The sequence below is a fragment of the Aulonocara stuartgranti genome (assembly GCF_965226115.1).
Source record: "Aulonocara stuartgranti genome assembly, chromosome: 7".
NCBI lineage: Eukaryota > Metazoa > Chordata > Actinopteri > Cichliformes > Cichlidae > Aulonocara > Aulonocara stuartgranti.
Genome location: NC_138945.1, coordinates 27,129,080 through 27,153,586, shown reverse-complemented (window position 1 = coordinate 27,153,586; position 24,507 = coordinate 27,129,080).

Below are 24,507 nucleotides of genomic sequence, written 5' to 3'. Positions count from 1 at the left end.
CCTCCGTGTCCTGCTCTAAAATCCAATTTATATGAGTGTGCATTACCGATGGTAGAGGCCTTCCTGTCAACGCGAGTGTATTTTTCAGCAAATTTCACATTGTTGAGCTATCAAATCAGATAGCTTTCACGGTTGAAAGGTGCTCCTGCTGAAACAAAGTTCAAAAAGAATTGACAATATTCTGTGCATTTTTGAGCGAGACAAACTAAAAATATTGAAAATACTTCCAGCTGTTCAAAGTACAACTTTCTCCCTTCACATCTTCTTGCATTCTTCATTTAGCTTTTTGCCGTGTGGCTGACATGACCTGTGGTGATGGCAAGGAAAACGAACAAAAACAAAAACAGATCTGATAAAAACTGCTACTGCAATAATCCAGCAGTACTACCTGCAGCATAACTGTTTTAGAAATAGTAATTTCTTAGATTACTCATGGTAAATAAAATATGCTTAATACATTACTGTTGAACACTGCTCATAAGAAACTTAAAAAGATAATAAAAATCTATCTTCTTCTCTTTAAAAGGTTTTTCTTTCTTCTTTCCCTCAAGAGAGGGAAATGTGAAAAATGCAAAATGAAACTAAACATAATCCGCAATCAAAGCAAAACCGCAGGCAAGCAAATATCATAATTGCAGTTTGAGACATGGTTACAAGTATTGTCAGTCAGAGTGGTCAAAACCATCCTTTTTAGTACATGTTATTAAGCTGTCATTATTCCAAATTGAGCTACACTTCTCTATTGAGTTAAGAATAATGCTGCAGACAAAGTGAATCAGCTCCATTTGTGTTTTTAGGAGCCTTAAATCTCTTTTAAAAATTGTACAACCTAATTTTGAGCACAGTAACGCTGGCTCTTTTGGGGCTGCTATGGAAATTGTATGGCTGGGACAATGTACAGGAAAGTCTTGGCAGGAAATAATTTGCAGACCTGGAAAGTAAAACAAGGAAAACTTTCTTTGTCCCTGAAGACATTAGATGTGTGAAAAAATGTAAAATAAAGCTTTGGATATAATGCTGCAATACTGATTATGTTAAAAAGCCGGATATAATGGTAATGGATTCCATCCAGCAAGCAGGAGGAAACATGTTTAAAGCTGTTGTGTTTCTAATTAAGACCTCTTTGCTTGGTACTGATAGTGACTGACTTTGTATAATTGCTTACACAAATTCTAAATCCCACAGCATGTAAAGTCACAGTTGAGGTGTTTGATGTATACTTTATATTTGACAGATTGACAGCAGTAAAAACTATTTCTTTGGATGTCTTTGATTTTCTTGGCTGGCTCTCTTCATGGTACAGACTTCCCACCTGCATCTGCTTGTCAGGAAACAGTAGGCTATAAGCAGTAACAACAGGGATCCAGTTCTCACTGCTCGGCGAATGTAATCACACTCTATTTCCTGAACTCTGTATTGCAAATCCTTTCATGAAAGTCACTTTTTCTATTCTCCATGTGTTTGTCTGCATGTCTGGCACTCTCTCAAATACAATGGTGCTTACTTTATGCTCTAGATCAGTAACTTGGTTGATCACGGTAGCTTATCCCAGCTACCACAGGGCCAGAGGCGATGTACACCCAATTTGAACTAAATTCTTACAGTTATTTACATGCTTGGTCTATTTTAGGTGCTGTTTTTGTATCACTTCTGTCATTATTCTGATAGACTTGTTGGTCTTTTCCATTAAAAAAAAAATCTAATCTGAAACTTCCCTTCCAGTGGACAAATTCATGACTTGCACATATTGCATCAACACGCAGCATCATGTGGTTGTTGGAACACAGTTGCAATGGAGTTATTTTTTCAGTCTGTCCTTACTGATAATATTTCCAAAGAGCAAATATTGGATGACAATGCACTTTCCTCCCAACTTTGAAATAAATAAATAAATAACTGAGCAGAAGAGTAACTGGTGGGGCAGGCTGCATTACTCCTCGCAGATGGCTGTCTGGATCTGCTGCAGTGATGGAGGACAGCTTGTCATTTTAAACGTGTTTATCATTGTTAGGTGAATTGACAAGACCCCAACATTGTTTTTGTTTCCCCTGCTCTTCCCCCAAATCCAAACAGAAATTGCTGACTTTTGGCAGACATGCTTCATTGCCATGCCCTCAATCTGCTGCTGTGCGAGTACATACAGTAGAGATTAATGAGTATCTGTCTGCTACAATGACAGAAGAGTTCTAAAGGGCACATTGTGTCAATTATAAATTATTTGATGAGTACTTAATGGTATAAGTCATATCTCCCCCCCTTTCATGCATATGCAGGTGAAGAATGGTAGGAAGTTTCATAATGTAAAACTTCTAATATTTTTAGTACATTAGCAGGTTGCTTTGTTTTTAAGGAAATAATAATCTGGCAGAGAACACAGAGTTATCTTTTGGGTTATTTATCCTGGAAAGTAAAAATCACTTTTACAGTCAATAATGCAAATAAATGTAAAAAGAAAAAAAATAACCTGCACAGATGTAATTACTGTAGTATACATACTTTCCCAGTGCTCAGTCCCAAGTTGTGCAGAAGATCCTGGTGCAAAGACATTAAAATGCATAGGACTGCAGAAAGAGTGCAAGACAGAAAAAAAACACTGAACAAGAAGTACCAAAATATCTGCAGTGGCTTAGCCTAATATAACACACAGCCCCCAACTTAGTCATTAATAATACTATTACATTACATTAATGTATGAACACAAATACATACAAACTATTGAGCGCATCAATCCAGACACAACAGAACAAAAACTACACAAAAGGGGAAATGAATGGACAGATCAGCTTAATTTCCAGTTCAGTTGTCTTTAAATTTGGTTCAGTTCTCTTCTGTCAAGATCCACCAAATACAGTCATGTGAATGTACAAAACCTTATGCTAATACATGAATACTTGTGAGTGTTTAAAAAGAGTTTAAAAATGCATTTATCTAAAAGAGCAAAAAACAAGAAGAAGCACTATTCTCTGGAAATATCCCAGATTAATACTGCATCAAAGTGTCCCTGCACTTCTTTCTGGTCCAAGTCCAGTCTGGCACCAGTGCCCTCCCACTCCACGGTGAGAGTAACTTGGCTTAGGGTCACACTTGTAAAATTTGAAGGGCCTTTTAATTAAATGGTAGAAATACAGCAAGGTTGGAGAGGCCTTCTTCTTTCTGCAACAGAGAAATGAACTTCAACCAACGTCTTCAGTTATTTATGCTGCTGTCAGATGGATTTATTAAGAAAATCAAAAAAAGAAAAACATGATTTATGAAGCACTTTTCTTCATGAAGTGTTTCCTCCATATCAGAGACAAAACAGGTGCTACGCATTCACAGCTTATGGTTTGTAAGCCTGCATCAGTACAGATTCTGTGAAGCATTTTATAAGCCACTTTCCTTTTCCATGCTTGTTGGTTTGGAGCGGCACATGGCCTGAAAACAACACGCTAATGTCAGTTTTCACTGTGGAAATATTTTGATAGAAATAGTAAACATCTGATATTTTTCAGTGGAAAATGCTTAATTTTTAAATATTACTCAACCATCTGTACTGTTCTTTGTGTTATCATAGCTTCATTATAATAACAAAAGTTTCATATATGTGTGTTTTGTTGACTGAGAGGACATTCAGTAGGTGTTTCAGGGAGTAAGAGTATGAGGTATCCGTCCGCTGTCATATGCTATTTGGTCCATCTACAACTGTACTGACACCTTAGTTTGCATTGGCAGCAATGAGTCAGACTCAATCCTGGTGGATGCTGGACTCTGCCAGGGCTATTATTCTTTTATGGTCAGAATTTCTAGGCATAGCTAGAGGGTGGATGATCAGATCTTCTCTGTATTTCATCTCTGCTTTTGAAAAGGATGTGGTCCTGTTGGTTTCTTCTAGAGATGATCTCCAACTCGTACTTGGGTGATTTACAACTGAGTATGAAGTGCCTGGGATTAGAATTAGAACTTCCAAGCCTGCTGGAAAAGGGTGTAAGTGCTCCTTCTGAGTTGGTGACTCAAGTGGAGGTGGGGTGACCGTATCCCAACACAGTGAATATGAGGCAAACACTGTGTTTTTGTCGATGCAGTCTCGACACTGCTGAGCTTTATGTCTGAATTCAATGCCAAATTGCCAAGATGTCTGAATTTTATTGTACTGTTATTTCACTCTTCTGTCTGGGAACACTTTTTGGGTGTATCCTTAAATTGGCATACGATTTTTGAGCTATAGCTGACAGCAATTTTTATCCAATTATCCACACATACACTCATATTTGTTGTTTGGTTTGGGTTAGGACCGGAGAGAAATGTTAATATTAGTTTGTTCCCTGATTTTTGGTGCCCACTTGTAATATAAGTTGGATTGTAGATAGGGGGCAGGGTTTAATAAGAATATTTTCTTCTTCCTGCTCCTTTTCACACATGGTTGTAGTGCTTTATTGATAGAAAGTGTGGTTGGTTTGTTTGATCTGTTGTACCAAGTGTGAAATAAATAAATAAATGAAATGAAATATTTTCCCCCCATGCGAAATTGAAAAATAACTTGAACAAAAAGACAAAATCTCTATTTCTCAGAATGTACTGCAGCTTGATTTTTCGTGAGCTAGTTTCCATCATATTTGACATAATTTGCAAAGCTTGTGAATTTTCAGGGACTTGTAACTTCCTCTGATACCCTGAGTATGGCGTTAGAGACAGTAACCTTCTTACGACTATAATATAAAGCCTTCCCTTCATATACATTGGGTAAAATCCATTCTAGTAAAAATGTGAACTACTCAAAATCTTGTTCATTGTCTCAAGATGTGGGATAGGCAAGGGGACAGGGAGGAAAAAAATGCTGTGCAGTCACACATAAAGAGGAACAATCTGTCATCCTAAGTAGAGGAGTTCAAGTATCTCATGGTCCCGTTCACAAGTGAGGGGAGAGTGGAGTGACAGATGGATTGGAGTAGTGTCTGCAGCGATGCGGACACTGTACCAATCTGTTATGGTGAAGAGAGAGCTGAGCATTAACGTGAAGCTGTCGATTTCGAGGTCGATCTGAGTTCCTACCTTCACCTATGGCCACGAGCTGCAGGTAGTGACCGAGAGAATGACACTGACAACACAAGTGGCAGAAATGAGTGTCCTTCAAAGGGTGTCTGTGCTCTCTCAGATATGGTAGGACCTTGTTCGGGGAGGGGCTCAGAGATGAGCTCTACTTCTCCATAATGACAGAAGCAAGGTGAGACGATTCAGGCATCTGACTGAGACTCCTCGTACGTGAGGTGTTTTAGGCATGTCCAACTGGGACAAGGCAAACTCAGGACACGCTTGGAGAGATTATATCGCTCTGCTGGGTCGGGAATGGCATGGCGTCCTGCCTGAAGAGCTGGAGTAGGTGGCCGGGGAGAGGGAGGCATAGGTGTCTCTGTTTAGACTGCTATCACTGTGACCCAGAACTGGATAAGTGGCAGAAAATGGATCAATGGGTGTCTGAGTAAAGTGTCTGTCATTTATGTTGCCCTGCATGTGCAGTTTAAGGTACAGACCAGTAGCTTTTATTTATTCCACTTTCTGCATTATAGGCTTGTACTTGTTTATGATGGGGCAGGTAAAAGAACAACACTGTCACTTACTTGTTTTGAAAGTTGTAGGATGACAATACTATCATTTTGACTATATCAGTAATATTTTTGAATCACAGCTAAATTTTGCAGTTTTACAACACTCACTGATTCTTTTTTTAAAAAGTTTGAAAAATAACTGCTAATCACAATATTCAACAAATTATACAGTAAGACTCACACATGTAGCCAGATTGTATACCACAAGCACACCCAATGCATTTCTATCTAATCTGAGCCACAAATGCACCATGACACCACAATACAAATTAACATTTGACCAGGGGACACATTTGCACTGTAAATTGTAGGGGTGGTAAGACAGAGTTATTAGTGTTATTATGTCATGCCTAGTGTGTTTTTGTTGATTGTTATTATCCCCTCCTCCGGTCTGCTGAATCACTCTGTGTATTTATTGTTCTCATGCACATATTTTTGTCCAGGAAATGTGGTTGTATATTAAATATTGCAGTTATTTTCCCACTTAAACTTTTTTGGGTTGTAGTTAGTTGTAAGACTTGTATTTTCTGTCATCTTCTCGTCTCCTTTATTATTTGACTGATAAGAAAAGGCATTTTCTTGCACTTCATTCTAACACTTGTAAATTATTTTAATTATCAGGTCATGTATGACACAAGGAAATGACTTAATCTCCTAAGACCCGAACTCTTCCACGACATGCATTTTTAATTTCTCTTTGATATTTGGGCTGATTGGGGCCCGATGAATGTAAAAACAAAGAATTACCAGAATTTTTTTTTACCTTATTTTTGTTTTTAAGAAAAATGAGAGCCACAAATGAGGATATTCATTTGAAATTTTGATAGAACAGCAGCAGTATAATGTCCTCGTAAGTGGATATCAGGCCCATGTAGAGCAAAATTAAGTATTTTGGTCTAAATAACCCAAAATGTGATGTCCACATATGTGGATGCCAGGTCCTAGGAGGTTAAAGCAACATAATACATATGCTTAGATACGCAAATGCATTACACTCATGAAAATGATTGTGTTTAGCAAAGGAGGCTGAATGGAAAACACAGGAGAACAAGCTCAATGCTGAGATTGTGTATTTGACCTGGCACTTGCAGAAGTTGTAATCTTCAGTTGCTGAAAGTTGTGTTTACTGCTGACAGTGTGAGCATCTGATGCCAACAGTCTCTCTCTCTATCACTCGCTCTCATGGGGTCACTAATGCAACTGTTGCAGCTGCTCTGTGCTTTCCATTTCACACAAGGCAATTGTTTATCCAGTGTTTACAACCCCCACTCTTATCTCTGTTTATTCTTTTTTCCCTCCCTCTCACTCTTTTCTCACTTTTTTCTTTGGTCTCTCTGCTGCTCTGTCACCCGTCTTGCCAATAATTGAGGGGTTGTCAACCCTGATTCACTGTGTGTGACAGGTGTGTGCTAAGCGCCTACTGTTGCCTATCATTGTCCTTGTCACCGCAGTCTTCTTCACTCACAGTGCTTCATATCAAGATCGGTAAATTTATATCAGCACACCTAGATCTGTTTGTGATTGGCTGCGTGTTCCCCCACTGCTATACACAGACATATTGGAAGTAAATTTTTATGAAGGATTCAGATAAATAAAAAGCAGTGATATACTAAATCACACCATGACTTTCTGCTTTATAAACCTATCAACTACAAGATTGAAAAATACTCGGTCTCCAAGGGACCATTTTCCATCATCGTCCATCCAGACTCCCAGAAGGTTCGAATAGATTTTTAAAAAGTCTGCAGCAGTCATCTGCCGGATGTGTAGGAAAATTGGTCAACAACATCAAATGGAGCTTTAAAAAAAAAAAAATAGTCACAATCCATGCAAGTCAAAATAGTCAATTAATATTTTACTTTAAGCTTTACAGATAGCTCACACGGCTTTTATTTAACTAGCCACTTTCCTTCAGATTGTGTTTTTCCTACTGACGTGGTTGCACCCCATAAGTGGCAGTTGTAGTCCTTCCTTCTCACACTGTTCTAATTTAGTGCGAACGCTCCACTATTGTGTTTTGTTGTTGTGAGGCAGCATCGTATTTTAAGCTCTTGTGTGGGCAGCTTTCCGTCTATGCGCCAATAGTCAAATAGAACAAATTAAACTACGGGTTGTACTATTCTAACTGTACTTGTGTCCTAGTATATTGTATTGACATTTTGATTATTTTTTGGTATTTTTTCACATGGTTTCGCTGGTTTTTGCTTGGGGTTTTGAACTATTTGTACACTCTTATTTTAATCCTTTTTGTTCTTATTTTATTTGAGTTCCTGTTACTGTGTATACAGTCTGTTATTTGTGCTTTGTTTTCTCAGTATGTTCCTTTTGTTTACTATAGTCTCTGTGTAATTCTTTGACTTTGACTTTGCATTTTACTTTGGTAGTAAATTGTCGCGTATTGCCTTAATTGTCTACACCTTTGTCTAGTTTGCCCCCGGTGTCTCCGCTTCTCTATTTTCCCCATGTGTATAAATAGCCCTGCCTTTGTTGCAGAGTTTGTTCAGCTTTTCTGGTGTTTTCTGCTGTCTCACCTGAGTTGACTTTTATTACATGTTGTTATTATTTTCACTTTGTTTTGAGCACCGGTCTAAATAAGTGGCTTTCCTTCTGTTTACTCAACCTGCTTCACGCGTCTGTATTTGGTTCCTCTAACCTGCAACCCATGGCAGAAAGAATACAATCTAATGTATTGTTCATCACCTATTGATGCAATCGCAGAAGGTTAGTGTTTTGCAGTTTTTAGCATACCTCTCTTAAGTCTATTTTTTTGGGGGGTGGGGGTTACTTACAGGGTTCATCAGAAGTGTCAGTTTTATGCCACATATTATGCTTTAATTTGACATTCTCCCTGTATACTCCCCATGGGATTCATAATCATTAGTCAGCTGACACCTCCAGTGAAATCTAATAGCAACTTTTCAATGGATTATGCTTCTTCATAAATGTCACTTTTTTTCTCAACACTGTCTATTTGTGATAGATAGATAGATAGATATTTTAAAATGCTCTTTCTCCTCGGAGATCCAGCAAAATATTTCACCAAACATCTACAATTAACAGTGTTGGGTAAGTTACTTTAAAATAGTAACTTAGTTACATTACTAGTTACTTCTCTCAAAAGTAACTCAGTTACTTCAAGTTACTCGTTACTTTCAAAGTAACTAGTTACTAGGGAAAGTAACTTTGGTTTTACTCAGAATTCTCTTGTTAATGTGTTTCTTCCATAACGTTGCCAGTCTTCTAGCTTGCTTACTTGCCACAAGTGCACTGTGCCACCTACCAATAGAAAGGAAAAGATAATGTGCACATTTCCACGAGAGAAATCCCACGCCTGGACCGTCATTGACTGTTGCCATGATTCTAGCCTACGTCACAGAGTCATGTGCGCCTTTTACATCCAACACAAAAACTGCAGTCGTGGTGCTTTCGATTGTACTCAGAACTCGGAAATTCTGCCTTCTGAATAGGAAGATGTAGGTAACACCAGACTGCAGATGAGCTGCATACAGGGCTGGACTGGGACAGAAAATCAGCCCGGGCATTTTGACTAGAGACCGGCCCACCATTATAGGAAAAATCTTAAAGCCTTTGAATGAAAACAAACACTGTTGTGACAGTGATGTACACTGTTTTGATGGTATATATGCATCAATCTATCAATCGTTTGTTGTAAGATTCAGATATTTATTTTTTAAAAGCTAGACATTTTAAATGAGAATAAGAAAGAAAAGTATTTCCTTGTGCCCACCTCTCCCTGTTAATGCCCTACATGCCCCCTGGCAACACTTTACTAGACCCGCCCCTGCACAGTTACCAGCTGTCAGCTACCTAAAAAAGGATCCTGGTGTTATTTGTCTCTCAGAAACAGTTCATAACTTCCCTTCAACTCATTCATGTCACCTAAAAGGTAAACCTGTTTCTCCATCACAGCTCTGATGATCCAGTAAGGACGTCTCCTGGTTTCATCTTCATGTTTCCCTCTCACCAGATAACCAAACCGACATCATGACCAGCAGCTTTTTTGCAGCTGTGGCTCCAGCAAACATCAGCTGATACTAGAAATTAATATTAAATAAATTCTAACAACAGCTGATCAAGCTTAAATGTGCTGCTGTTGTTTAGCGCGACATCCGCTGGTTTCCTCTTTCGGCGCAAAGTGAGCGATAAACAAACAAGAGAGCCGATCAGCTGATCATTGATCAGTTTTCATGATTGAAGTAGAAACGGGAGAGGGAGGGGGGAGAATGAGAGAAGAAGAGGCAGCTGTGCAGCAAAGACAGACCTCAGTATGATGACACACACAGAAAGATTTGTGGTAGAAGACCTTAATACTTTGTGATACATGTCAATATAGATGTAGACATCAATACTACTCACAGATAGAAACTAATAGAATTAATGCACTGCTAAATAATGAGTGATAATGTGCCCCCACAGCCCCAAAACAATGCTGTGTAGGAATTTATGGCAGATTCTACAGAGTGAAATGTTTTCTGTTTGAATGTAGACTGCCAGCCCCTGCAATTGTAGTTTCTTTGCAGTGTTTGAGAAGCAGAGGTAGAGATGGTATAAACCTGGCAGGTATGTGGGAGTTTTGATCCAATGGATTCTTGTGTAAAATGAAGCTCTGAAGCTTGTCACTCTACTTAATCTAAAATGACAGCATCATCTTTTACCAATTTGTCACACATGTACACTCATCTGCACAGCATACACACACCCAAAACACTTGCATACAAACTAAGCACACTCTCCAGTTCCTATTTAATACAGATGCCATTTCAAGTTATTGTTGGTTACTACAACTTTATCAGTTACCTGCACCTTAAAATGTCATGTTTCCACCCCCGACCCCAACCTTCAGCATTTCAGTCAGTGTTAAATAGAAGAGCAGAATCAATCTGTTAATTATTGCAATAGGCAAGGAGTCCTAAACTAAGCACAGTATATCTCTTAATCTGTCCAGCTACACCAAACCTGGGATGATGGTCATGAATGTTCTCACTCACCCCAGACTTTATCCAGAGTCCACAGCTTCTCATTGTGGTTGTAAACAGTTAACTGCAGGATAAAGACAAAGTTCAGTAGCCTGCTCAACTGTGAAATAGACTTCAAATTGCACATAATTAGTGCATAATGAGCTCAATGTGTTCTATACAAGACCCCCACAATCATATTGAATTAATTAAAGTTTTAATTACCAAATCACCAAAGGTTATTTATATGTTTAAAAAGAACTGAGAAGTTTTGATACTGACTGTTTTTTGGATCTCTTCTTAAACTTTTCCCACCCATTTTCTTTTTTAATATAATTTAGTAGCATATTGAAAACAATGTTAAGATTTGGTCTTCAGTGCTTGTATTTGCTGCATTAATGGCACACCAGTCATTACCTTGAATGGTTGAATTAACGTTCGTCCTGTGTAGTGAGTAGTGGTGAATCTTAAATTTTGAATCCTCGCAAACTGTGATTGGCGATACTGTCATTCTGGGAAAAAACTAATTTTAATGTGAAATAACCTCAGATAAAATCCGGTTATCAGAAAAAAAAAATCTGCTAAACCCTCAGATATAGTTAAACTGTTATCTTTCTGTCCCGTTTAAAAAAACATTGATAGAAATTAGTTCACAGAATATTAAAAAAATATATACATTTATGCTGTTAACCATTTGCAATAAGGTAAAAGGTGGCTGCAGTGTTGTGAAGGCTACTTATCCAGAGAAGCTCACCCTGTTTTCCCATTCACTTACAAAGAAATACCTTTTAAATCTGCTTCCAGGTATTGCTTCAAAAAGTCACTTCATCACTGTCAAGTCCTTTTTACGTTGAGGTCGTCTGTGATCTACATCTGACTCCATGGATGACAGCCTCTCGACCAATCTATCCACATCATTACACAACTCCCCTAAGCACAAAGAACGATCTCAATTATTCTAAATATTCAACCAACGTCTTGTTCCCCAGTGTAGTGTGGGTAATGAAATCTATTACTCAGGACATCTCGTGTTGTTTCCATCCTGGTTTTTTTGTTCCTTGGTATCTCAGTCCTCTTTTCATAGCCTTCTAATCGAGGGTTGTCTTGTTTGAGTCCTCTCATAGTTTTCAAACAGTGGAACAGTGATTTGATCTAAGTGCAACTGAATGAAAGGGCATTATCTGACTTTTCAATATAAGATTAGGAAAATAGATCGTTACGCATTGAACAAGTACATGGAGGCAGTCCTACATGTACTTTATAGAGTTGTCTGGGCACGTCCGTGTGGAAGGACACTCTGGGATAGACTCCGAACACTAGGCAGATTGGATTTCTTATCTAGCTTGGGAAGACCTTGCTGGAAAGAGGAATGCTGGACTTCTTTACAGTGCCAGCTACTACCTCACTGTGGCCCTGGATAAATGGATTGGATGGATGGCCTGATGGATGCTGGTGTAATGACAAGGTCTAGGATAAAGGACAAGTGGCTGGATGATTACAGAAAACAAACAAGCTCAGCTGTCTGTGAACAGCAGACGAAAACCTGTCACACTACCGACTGAGAAAGGATTATTATCAGGCTCAAATCAGAGAAAGGCCCGAACCTTTATGATGTAAAGACTGCCAGATCATGGTCTGTGATGTGATACAACACAGCCTGGCACAACGCTGGAGCACACCTATAATAAAGTAACAGCCCTCCTGCACAAATCCAGCACATCTGTGGCTGACTATACTGCATCTTGTTAACATATTGTAGTACATATTGTGCTAGACTATAAAAAAAAATGGATGTAGCCTTGGGTTTGAAATGTGAAGGCAATGCAGACGTGCCTTAAACCTGTACTAGCACACTTGTTTCTAGTAGTAAAATGGACAAATACTTTGGCTTTAAAAATAAAGATTCTAGTCGTATAGAAACAGAGAAAATGTACCTCTCACTTCCACAATTATCTCAGTACAATACAGACATTAGCAACACATTCATTGTCTCAATCTTTAGTTTTAAGTCATATTACTGTATGTACAGAATGATGAGAAGAAGCAGCTCGTTTATTCACACTGCACTACAGAGCCAGTACATACAGAATGATGGTTGATAATGATAATTGTAATTGATAATAATGATGGCAATTTTGTAAATTATGGTGCCATCTAAAGTAAAACACAACACAGCAGGGTGTGAATATTGTGTCAGTGACAACTATCAATGTCTGAGCCTTACTGCTCAATTAAGCGAGCCAAGACAGTTCCTGGTTTCTCTGTCAGCTCTTCTCATCTCTCCTGTCCAGTTTCAAAAGACCAAACACTATTACCTAAATTCTCCACTCAAGGTTTAAAACAGAATTTCAGCTTTAAGAAACTTTACAGCCGTATCCATCTCTTGCTTTGACATATGCAAGATGAGGGCCCAAATGGAGACAAGCTGAATTAACTGAAAAGGAATTCAGTGGATAGTCCAAACCAAGCAACAAAATTCATAAAAAATAACCCAAATAGTGAAACAGCTAAATAAATTCAGGCAGGGAGCATACACAGACAATCTGATTGAGAATAAAAGAAGTGCAGTGTTGAAAAAATACACAATGTAATGAGAGAAGGTGAACATGCACACACAAGTGAAGAACAGGTGAACAGAAACAAAGGGGAAGAAAGACTAAATGCAAAATATGCATTACAGGTGGCTAACAAAATAAAACTGGAAGTAACTAAACAATACACAGACAAAAACAGAACAATTTAACACTTAAGGAAACCAGGGGGATTAAAACAACCTACAAGCAAACAGATTAAAAATCTAAAATCTCACAGAGGTGCCCCCCATTATAATATTATATAATGGGGGCACCTACTGTATATATTGGAGAGGGGTATTCCTAAAATACATCTTTAATCCTTATTCCTACCAATCTGATGACATTCACCTGTTCACAGCACTGACATAGACATTCTCTCCCTTTCACTGCTACATGACACCCACTGCATCTGATTTGTATAGGTTAATTAAAGATGAGAGATCTTTCACTAGTTCCCTAAAACAGGCTCAGCAAGTACTCTAAAATTTGCCAGTAATGAGACATGCATCAATTACCCAAGCCACAAAAACAGGAGATCATTTAAACAGGCTTATGAGTGGCCAAACTGTCTGAAAAAGACGTTGCAGAAGTTGCTGAAGCAGAAGACATTTCTTGTTTAGCTTGGTGTTTTCTCACTACAACCACTGAGTAATGAGGCCCCCAGTGAGCAAGAATTAAAAGAGCAAGAATGGCCTTTCTTCCTTGTCATGGGAATACTTGCCCTGCTCATAGCTTAAAAACGAGGCTTTAAATTCACTAACTGAAACAGCGTCTTTCCAAAAACTAACTAGTGTTCAATAATTATTGGCGGTGGTTTCCGTTCATCTCTGACTTCTATTCCCTGTTGAGGAGCCCTTAAACTTTAATTAATATATAAATAAATAATATGAAAAAAGAAAAAAATGTACGGTTACGGTGGATGATTTTTTTTTCAACACATAAACAATTTTACAATGCATTAAATACACAAAGACAATCCAAATGTCTGTGCCAGCAAATTTTTGAATGTAATAACTAAATTAGGCTGGCATTACTTCTGCCTGCTTCATCAGAGCATTCAATACCACTGAATTTCTGGGTATTACACATTTAAACAACAAAAGTTAGAAAGGAAAAAAAGGTTTTTCTACCATAACCAAAAACATGAAGCTAGATAGCTACAGAACCAAAAGCAAGCTTTATTAACTCCCATACTTTGTCTTTCTCATGAAAAGGCAAGAAAATATCTGTTCCTGGGAGGAAAATACGGAGAAGATATATGGACAAACTTCATATCACACGTATGTCACATATGGACAAGGAAAATAAGATGCTTGCTCTCACCGGTTAGAACATGACAAACGTTCAAATTTAATATGTTAGTTAATTGAGTCAACTTTAGATTTAGTCTACTGTAATGACATTTAGTCTAAGAAAATGAAAATCATTTAGATGCCTAAATTATGACTAAAACTAAATGGAAATTTGCTGTCAAAATTGACCCTGCTGCTAAGTCAGAGCTACCCATTGTAGCCACTACATGGTGAAAATAACTTACTAAAGTAAGATATTGGGCTTTGTTCATAGTACAGGCAGGCGTGTTCACCTCAGGTCAAGTAAGGTAATTCAACTTATGATTTAACAATGAGAATGTAAAGTGATGAGGAGTGTTTTTCTGCACTCATACACTTTTTACTTTTTGGTTCTTTTTTGACATGAAATCTTCTTGAAAAGCAGAATATTCATCATTTAAATGGGGCGACGTCAACAGTGCATCTGAAAATTAATGAAAGCACAAAATACATTAAGGCATGCCACTTCTTGGGGCTTCTGCAATGCATATAAGTCAATGGTTGACAAAAAGGTAACATGATGGAAGCTAAGTCTCCAGGTTTGCATTCTTTGTTGGGCTCTGTTCTCTGAAGACATGATGAATTTATATTTCGCTTTGCATTCTATCACTGCTGTGCAGAAGCATTAACAATATAAAAGGTACTACTATGATGATTAGTTTCTCTGTGTGCACTTAAAAGGCCTCTTATGAAGAGTGAAGATGAACTCAGCTTTCACATGACCATACATAAGAAAGAGTTATGCAAAAAATCAATTACTTATGCTCCAAGCAAATTTTATGTATCAATGGGAGGTGCTCTAAGACTTTCATCTCATACTCTGCAGTGATTAATTGAAGCAGTTCAGCTGCTGGGGGCTGATTGGTGAGCTGTTTAACTGTCAACAAAAACCTACACATGCACATCACATTTGATATACACGAAGACAGTTATGTGTGTAACCACCTCCTGTACCTTCAAATGACATTCAAGATCACTATGGACTATTTCTTTCTTGAGTTTACACAACCAGCATCTTGCCTTCTCTTAGATGCCGTAATTCAGGCATCATAAAGTTGATCAGTCAGCTCTCAGTGATTATAACTTCATTCTTTGAGGTACCCTGTCAGAGGCACTAATGTGCAGTTACTGCTGTGAGCCACATGATCCCTTTACAGTTGTAATCAGTATAGTCACATTTGTCATTATGTGAAATCCAAGTGAGTGCTGGATTTGTAAAAAAGAAAAATGGAGAGGAGAATTTGAAATTGGAGAGACACTTTTGTACTGTGTATTCTTAATAGATTCAGATTACATGCATCATTGTGTATATTACAAAGAAAAAAACGCAACAGCTTTGTATTCAGCTGTCCTAAAAGATTTAAAATGGTAAACCAACTGAATATTTTATTTCACATAACCAAAAAAAAAAAGAAATGCCAAACCCATCCATCCATCCATCCATTTTCATCCGCTTTGTCCGGGGCCGGGTCGCGGGGGCAGCAGCCTAAGCAAAGAGGCCCAGACCTCCCTCTCCCCAGCCACCTCCTACAGCTTATCCGGGGGAATACCAAGGCGTTCCCAGGCAAGCCGAGAGATATAATCTCTCCAGCGTGTCCTGGGTCTGCCCCGGGGCCTCCTCCCGGTGGGACATGCCTGGAACACCTCACCCAGGAGGCGCCCAGGGGGCATCCTTGTCAGATGCCCGAACCACCTAATGGGGCGATCGTGGCTCAAGAGTTGGGAGTTCGCCTTGTAATCGGAAGGTTGCCGGTTCGAGCCCCGGCTTGGACAGTCTTGGTCGTTGTGTCCTTGGGCAAGACACTTCACCCGTTGCCTACTGGTGGTGGTCAGAGGGCCCGGTGGCGCCAGTGTCCGGCAGCCTCGCCTCTGTCAGTGCGCCCCAGGGTGGCTGTGGCTACAATGTAGCTTGCCATCACCAGTGTGTGAATGGGTGGATGACAGGTTGTGTAAAGCGCTTTGGGGTCCTTAGGGACTAGAAAAGCGCTATACAAATACAGGCCATTTACCATTTACCTCAGCTGGCTCCTTTCGATGTGGAGCAGCAGCTGCTTTACTCTGAGCCCCTCCCGAACTTCTCACCCTATCTCTAAGGGAGAGGCCAGCCACCCTTCGGAGGAAGCTCATTTCTGCCGCTTGTATCCGCGATCTCGTTCTTTCGGTCACTACCCACAGCTCGTGGCCATAGGTGAGGGTAGGGACGTAGATCGACCGGTAAATTGAGAGCTTCGCTTTTACACTCAGCTCCCTCTTCACCACGACGGACCGGTGCAGCGTCCGCATTACTGCAGCTGCAGCCCCAATCCGTCTGTCGATCTCCGGCTCCCTTCTCCCATCACTCGCGAACAAGACCCCGAGATACTTGAACTCCTCCACTTGGGGCAGGAACTCATCCCCGACCCGGAGTGGGCACTCCACCCTTTTCCGGCTGAGAACCATGGCCTCAGATTTGGAGGTGCTGATCCTCATTCCCGCTGCTTCACACTCGGCTGCGAACCGTTCCAGTGCGAGCTGGAGGCCCTCACCCGATGAAGCCAACAGAACCACATCATCTGCAAAAATCAGAGATGAGATTCTGAGGCCACCAAAGCGAAAGCCCTCCGCCACTTGGCTGCGCCTAGAAATCCTGTCCATAAAAATTATGAACAGAACCGGAGACAAAGGCCAGCCCTGGCGGAGCCCATCACCCACCGGGAACGAGTCCGACTTATTGCCGGCAATGCAAACCAAGCTCTTGCAACGGTTGTATAGGGATCGAATGGCCCGTAGCAATGGGCCAGACACCCCATATTCCCGCAACACCTCCCACAGGACACCCCGAGGGACACGGTCGAATGCCTTCTCCAAGTCCACAAAACACATGTAGACTGGTTGGGCAAACTCCCATGCACCCTCAAGTATCCTGGAGAGGATAAAGTGCTGGTCCAGTGTTCCGCGACCAGGACGAAAACCGCATTGTTCCTCCTGTATCCGAGGTTCGACTAACGGACGAACTCTCCTCTCCAGCACCCTGGCATAGACTTTCCCAGGGAGGCTGAGGAGTGTGATCCCCCTGTAGTTGGAACACACCCTCCGGTCCCCTTTCTTGAAGATGGGGACCACCACCCCGGTCTGCCAGTCCACAGGTACTGCCCCTGATCTCCACGCAACATTGCAGAGGCGTGTCAACCAGGACAGCCCTACAACGTCCAGAGCCTTCAGGAACTCGGGGCGGACCTCATCAACACCAGGGGCTCTGCCACCAAGGAGTTGTTTAACTGCCTCAGTGACCTCGCCCCCGGAAATTGGCGGGTCATTCCCCTCATCCCCAGACTCTGCTTCCTCCTCGGAAGACGTGTCAGTGGGATTAAGGAGGTCCTCGAAGTATTCCTTCCACCGCCCGACAATTTTCTCAGTCGACATCAGCAGCGCTCCGCCAGCACTATACACAGTGCAGGTAGAGCACCGCTTTCCCCTCCTGAGACGTCTGACGGTTTGCCAGAATCTCTTCGAGGCAGCCCGAAAGTCTTTTTCCATGGCCTCTCCGAACTCCTCCCACACCCGAGTTTTTGCTTCAGCCACTGCCCGAGCCGCATTCCGCTTGGCCTGTCGATACCTGTCGGCTGCCTCCGGAGTCCCACAGGCTAACCAAGCCCGATAGGACTCCTTCTTCAGCCTGGTGGCTCCCTTCACCTCTGGTGTCCACCATTTGGTTCGGGGATTACCACCACGGCAGGCACCAACCACCTTGCGGCCGCAGCTCAATGCAGCAGCTTCGGCAATGGAGACGCTGAACATGGTCCATTCGGACTCAATGTCCCCAGTCTCCCTCGGAATGCTGTTGAAGCTCTGCCGGAGGTGTGCGTTGAAGATCTCGCGGACTGGGGCCTCTGCTAGACGTTCCCAGCACACCCTCACTACGCGTTTAGGTGCACCAGGTCTGTCCAGCGTCTTCCCCCGCCACCTGATCCAACTCACCACCAGGTGGTGATCAGTTGACAGCTCAGCCCCTCTCTTTACCCGAGTGTCCAGAACATATGGTCGCAGGTCTGCTGATACGATTACAAAATCGATCATCGACCTACGGCCTAGAGCATCCTGGTGCCACGTGCACTTATGGACACTCTTATGTTCGAACAGGGTGTTCGTTATGGCCAAACTGTGATTAGCACAGAAGTCCAATAACAGAGCACCGCTCGGGTTCAGATCAGGGAGGCCGTTCCTCCCAATCACGCCCCTCCAGGTCTCGCTGTCGTTACCCGCGTGAGCATTGAAGTCTCCCAGCAGGACAACAGAGTCTCCAGGTGGAGCACCCTCCAGCACCCCCCCCCCCCCCCCAGGGACTCTAAGAAGGCTGGGTACTCTGAACTGCCACTCGGCGCATAAGCGCAGATGACAGTCAGGACCCGTTCCCCGACCCTAAGGCGCAGGGAACAAACCCTCTCGTCCACCGGGAAAAACCCCAACGTACCGGCAGCAAGCCGAGGGGATATTAGGATACCCACCCCAGCCCGCCGCCTCTCACCAGGGGCAACTCCAGACTGAGACAGAGTCCAGCCCCTCTCCAGGAGACTGGTTCCAGAGCCCAAGCCATGCGTAGAGGTGAGCCCGACTATATCTAGCCGGTACCTCTCAACCTCACGCACTAACTCAGGCTCCTTCCCCACCAGGGAGGTGACTTTCCATGTCCCTATTGCCAGTCTTGGCAGCCGGGGGTCAGTCCGCCAGGGCCTCCGCTCCTGGCCGCCACCCGGCACACAATGCACCCGACCCTTATGGCGCCTCCTGCGGGTGGTGGGCCTGCGGGAGGATGGGCCCATGTCTCCTCTTCGGACTGTGCCCGGCCGGGCCCCATGGACTAAGGCCCGGCCACCAGACGCTCGCCCTCGGGCACCCTCCCCGGGCCTGGCTCCAGGGCGGGGCCCCGGTAACCCTATCCCGGGCAGGGTAAACTGTTCCCTCGATGTCCTTTTCATAAGGGTCTTATGAATCGCTCTTTGTCTGGTCCCTCACCCAGGGCCAATTTGCCATGGGAGACCCTACCAGGGGGCAAAAGCCCCCAGACAACATAGCCCCTGGGATCCCTGTGACACACAAACCCCTCCACCACGATAAGGTAGCGATTCAAGGAGGGGGAAATGCCAAACCAAAATACTAAAAAATACGGAGCCCCACAGGGGACATGGGAGAGAAAAAAAATACGACGGACTTTTGCGAGATCTCGCAAAACAAACTCGGGATCTCGCAAAAGTTTTAGCCGCATTCTTCAGAGGCCGCCAGCTCGAAGCCGACCGGGAGGTCGAGGCACGATGTGCCGGGAAAGTGGTGTTCCTCCCGGCTGTAGTAGCTCTCGACCAGGGCTGGACTGGGACAAAAAATCGGCCCGGGCATTTTGACTAGAGCCCACCAGGATAAAGATTGAAAATGTGACGTCATTCAGGGGTAAAACCGCAAAGGATTCTAGGAACTTGTGGCAAGGGGTACTAGCGCACGCAGGCGTTCAATTGAACTCAGTTACACAGCAATAAAAAGAAACCCAAAAAATGGCAAGAAGCTGTTGTGTTATTAACTGCAATAGCTGGTCGCATGACAGCCACGGGAAGCCGACGGGTAAAGAGATCGTTTTTTTTTTTAATCGTCGTCGAAGAGAAATTTTTTAAGCAATGTATCCGAAGTAAGCCGACGGATGGTCTGGATATACCAAATATAACGTCTATATATATAAATATTATTTTTATCCATATCGTTTTCCCCAATATCTGTAGAAGGAAAGCTTAATGAACAGTAAAGTTTGATCAGCAAAACCATCTTGTGATTTCAAGTGTAGAATTTGTGTATTTTATAAAACAAAAGGCATTCTGTATCTCATGGACTATTTACTTAAAGGCTCAAAATCATAAGTTGTAAATGATAAAATATAATAACACTAAAATGTGGAGCCAACTGAATTCCTTTGCTCAAAAAGTTTAAAGATATTTTTTCCTTGAGCAAAAAGAAATCTTGTGCTTTCTGTGAAATGAGATTGCAGCACTGCCAACTGCCCACTTACATTTGTGTTGGCCATAGCCTACGGTGCCATTACTGATGCCAGCATCAGTAAACAGAACAGTTGTTGTGTTGAAAAACATGTAAGTTAATGGGCAGGCTTACCCCTAAGTGTTTCATAGTGATCTATGTTATCCTGCACCGCTATAAGGTGTTTTAAGACATAGTCATTTTAGAAAAGAAAGTCACCTTTGAATTCTACAGCTTTATGTTTTTCATGTCATAAAAAATATTCTGATCCTCATCTGGTTGTAAAATTGTTTAAATACATCCTAGTTAAAGAAAGAGGGTTTAATTTATGACAGCTCTGCATTTAATAGTTATTTTTGTCCTGTCTCTGTCCCTTCAAGCCCTCCCTGCCTGAGATATCTTCCTGTTAAAAGGCAGTTTTTCCTTCCCGTTGTCGCTAAGTGCTTGCTCACAAGAGAAAACTACCTGATCTTATGCGAAAAAGTAAGTTTTTGAAGTTTTCAGTCAAAGTCTGACCTTAACTGGGGCTTCCTGCTCAAAAACACTCCAATGCAGGTGAATTAAAACAATTCTGAAAATATTTTTTTCCTCTTAAATAAATAAAGTCGTCATTTAAAACCTTATTTTTTGTCTAATATTAACAGTGCTGATAGTGTTCCTCTTGCAATATTAGCACTTACACTGATAAATGTAAGAGGAGCTTACAAATAAATAAAAAGAAACAGATTTTTTCATGCGAGTAATTTAAAATATGATTAGTATGAGTTGCTAGATTCCATCACCTTTTGCTTTGTTACCCAAAATGGGCCTGATTCTGTCATGGTCCTGGGCCATGTTGGACCAGCATTCTTAGTTTTCTTGTATTTTTGTATTTTTTTCCTCATGCCGTGGTTCCTAGGTTCTGTTAAAGATGTTCCTTATTTGATTACCCTTTGTGTGCCCCTCTCTGAGGCCTCGTTTCCCCTCGTGTTTCATTTAATGTTTTCCCCAGCCGGTTATGTCTGTGCTCTCTCTCCTCCTGTCTGAACCTCTGTGTACTTCCTGTTTTACTTTGACAGTCTCTCGTCAGTATGCGTCATGTTGTGTTCACTCCTGCCCTGTCTCGTTACGATTATCTGTGTCAGCTGTGTTCCCCGTGTACTCCCACTTCCCTCGTTAACCCTCTGTGAATTTATGTGCATTTCTCCCTCAGTTCAGTGTCGCGTCGTCAATGTCTCCCCCCTGAACCTGTGTGTCTTTTTGTGTTCCCTCGGTCTTCTGTTAGCATTCCCAGTTTAGTTCTGTTTCTTTGTGAAGCCTGCAATAAAGCAGTGATTTTGAGTTCAGTTTCTGTCTCTGTGAGTTTTGCGTTTGGGTCCTCATCTGCCTCCACACAGCTAGTTCATGACAGATTCAAACATTTTTGGAATACTAGTTATTATTCCATTCAGCAAAATTGTAAAAGGACTACAAGAAAAGTGTGTGTGTGTGTGTGTGTGTGTGTGTGTGTGTGTGTGTGTGTGTGTGTGTGTGTGACCATCTGCCATTATTCTTGCGGTTGGATCTATCACTGTTTATGTCCCAGAACAGATGCGAGCTCAGAAAGTTCACCTCTCAAAAACACATATTGTGTCTCAAAGAAAGCTGTGTGATGTATTCTTATAAGACTCTTTGCTGCTGCCAGCAAAAGCAACAGTAGAGCAGCATATTGAGAAACAAACACAACCCAAACAAACAGATTGGTACTTGATGTAATTATACAAAGGTTGTGGAAGATAACATTAGAATTACACTCTGATAAACCGATGATATGCACCAGTATGTCTCAAAAAATATTTTTTTAAGCACTAGAGACAAATGAGCTGTGTATCCAGCCTAAAAAGCTGTTGTTTTTAATGCCACTCAAATTTTCCAGACCATCCATCCATTATTTCTTAGTAGAATCTAAGGTGTTCCATTAAACTATTAAACTATAAAGTGCCCAGTGGTTTTAACCCTCTCCAGGCAGACGTTGCAGATTTGCAACAGTTAAGAACTAACAACCTGATTACCTCACATACATATTTTATGAGTTTTTTTTACTCAGAAGTACCACTGCAGGGCTTGGTTGTGCATTAGCAACAATAAACTTCATTTGGGCCTGAGAGGGTTGCCTTGCCACAGAAGAAAAAGTACATTATCTTCACTTACATCCAGTAACCTTCCAGTTTCTGTTCAGTATATTATGAATTGGAGTATGAGTGTCACAACAGCTGCATATAAAATATAATTACACGTGCGATGTCATAGACACTTCGACAGCTGAAAGGATATTTGAAAGGAACAAAAGCCAAATGTATAAACCAAGTGTATTTCTTTTTGCAAATGAGACAGGATATTAAAGGATTGGTGATTTTTTCTCTTACCATTGTTATCTTATTTTGTTCTTTCCACAAGATTTCAAAGATTTTCAGCCCCTGAATTTTTCAGGCAGGTAAACTCAATGTGATTAGGTTGTTTATTTGACTCCGATTTTACTTCAACCTATTTTCTGAACCCTGTTAATCAGATGATTAGAAAACTGCACGGCCTCTGTTAGTAGCTTAATGGGTCGAGAAGTCCCCCATATTAAATGTTCTCTAACAATATAATGTTATGATATTTAAAGTCACTGTTATATGACAACATAGAGAAATATACTTAAGAGATCATATGCCAAAAAGAAAATAAGGGGAAAATTGTGTCTTTGTGGAACAAAGCGTTTGGATGTGCACACCACCACAGTGTAATCAAGTCAAGGAATCAATATGTGATTAAAGTGCAAACTTTCAGCTTCAATTTAAGGGTTTTGTACAACAATTTAATATTATATTAACTGTTCATGAATTACGTCCATTTTTATAAACAGTCTCATTATCAGTGACTCAAAATGGACTAGCACAGTTTTATGTTATGATACTTTAAAATTAAAATCCTTTAAGGTTAATTACTGCCTGAAGTCTAGAACCTACGAACATCACCAAATACTACGTTTCTTCTCTGAGACGCTCTGCTAGGTCTTTACTTCAATTTCTGCTTAATTTGGGGTCTCTTTTTCTTAGGTTTTGTATCTAATATCCTTTTTTTTTGCCTTGAGAAACTCTTGGGTTGCTTTTGCAGTATGCTTTGGGTCTATATCCATTTGCACTGTGAAGGGCTGTCTGAACAGTTCTGCACCATTTGATCTAAACTGAGCAGTAGAGGTGGTGATCGATCTAAATATTGATACTATTGACACCAATGATGGTATTGGATCGAAAACCTTTTTGTGCTGAAAGTTATATCTGTTTTATTTATAGCCCATTGCACATTTAAACAACAGAAGCTGACCCAAAGCGCTTTAGTGACAGGCACATTTATATTCCAGGTCTTGGGAAAAAAAAAGTTTCAAAATACATGAAAAGCTGAAAGGTGTGTTTTGTTGTATTAGGTAATTATTGTGGAATGTCATGTTAGACGGATAATGTGGTATACACTTTTCTCTTTGCAGAATTGTAGCACAAGTAAATCTTGGTTTCATCTGTCCAAAGATCTTTTTACAGAAAGATCTGACCTTGTTGATCTTGAATGCAACCAGTGGTTTGCATCTTGTTGTAAACAAGCTGTATTTCCATTCCTGGAGGCATTTCTTGATTGTAGACCTTGTCTATGCTACACCGACCTCATTGAGAGTGTTCTTGACTTGGCTAGATGTGAAGTTGTTTTCCTATTTTGTCATGATGCACCTTAGTTGTCCTCTGTGATCTTTTAAGCTTTTTGATGTTGCTGAGCTGGCCAGTGCATTTCTTCTTTTTAAGAAAGCATCAGGTTTCTCCTAAATATCTAGCATTTCTCTGATGGGTTTATTTTGTTTTTTCAGTGTAATGGTGGCCTTTTACACGTGCATTGATATTTCTCTGGGCCTCATATGTGAAATTTCACCGAAAAGATATAAAATACGAATTCAAATCTTTAAATACCGTAGTTATTATTTCTGTTTTTTGGTTTTTGATTAGTCTTTGGTTTTTGATTAGTCTCTCAACCACCCAGGTTAGGAGGGAACTGAGGAGGA